Here is a 994-nt window from a genome sequence, read left to right as displayed (position 1 = left end):
ATTCGTCCGGGTAGACCAGCCTCCTCTTCCACAGAGTGGCCCCTAGGGTGTGCCTGGCCTCCGTCCACGCTATTCTACCCGCCCCTCAGCATCCTTTTTGGCTTCTGTTGAGAGAGGGGGAGAGCATGGCTCCCTCTCTGAATGTGTCTCTCCAGATATATATGAATAATTACCTAATAAAAATATTTTGGCCCAAAGTATTTTAGCAACTGCCTTCCTGGTCTTCGGCATCCTACAGAGTCAACCGCTTGGCCAGATCTTATGCCCCACTTCCGAAGAAGAGTTGGTTTTGATACCCCATTTTTCGCTAGCCACAAAATACAGATTGAACACTCTCTTCTTGGTCCTTTGGACCCCCAGCCCAGGGACCCTGGGTTTGGGCCCCTCTGTGGCACAGGACTGGGTTGGGTGGGCCACTGGCCTGAGCCATATCTCTGGGGCAGTGATGCTCTGGATTCCTGCTGTTTGTGGGGCAGCAGTGGGGTAACTTCTGGAGTTCTGGTCCAGCTGGCGGAGCTCCTGTTCACGCCTAGGTTTGGCTTGCTGTGTGCCCCAGAGGGCTGGACTGGATGGGCCACCGGCCTGCCCCATGTGCCTTCTCTTCTGCTCCCGTTCTGCCCATGCCTGTCTTCCCTGCAGCTCTCAAGGCAGGGTTGCCAGGTCTGGGTTGGGAAATGCCTGGAGACTTTGGGGGCGGAGCCAGGAATTGGGGGGGATTTGGGGCGAGGAGGGACCTCCGTGCCGCAGCCCACCCTTTTCCTCCTCTTTTGGCTGGAGATGCCCCCTGGCATTCCAGGGGATCTCCTGCCCCTCCCTGGAAGCTGGCATCCCTATCCGAAGGGGAAGATGCTAGGGGTGGTTGGCTGCAAAGGAAACCAAGGGAAGAGTCGCAGTGGCGCCTCCAAGCGACGACTGCAGTGCAATCTCACCCCGCACCGCTTGCAAAGCGCCGCGCGAGGAGTCCCTCCTTGCAAGGGGCCCGATCCCCGGCTGC

The sequence above is a fragment of the Paroedura picta genome, chromosome 13 (assembly GCF_049243985.1).
Source record: "Paroedura picta isolate Pp20150507F chromosome 13, Ppicta_v3.0, whole genome shotgun sequence".
Classification (NCBI taxonomy): domain Eukaryota; kingdom Metazoa; phylum Chordata; class Lepidosauria; order Squamata; family Gekkonidae; genus Paroedura; species Paroedura picta.
The sequence above is the reverse complement of the archived record's forward strand: the minus strand, read 5'-3'. Positions refer to the sequence as shown.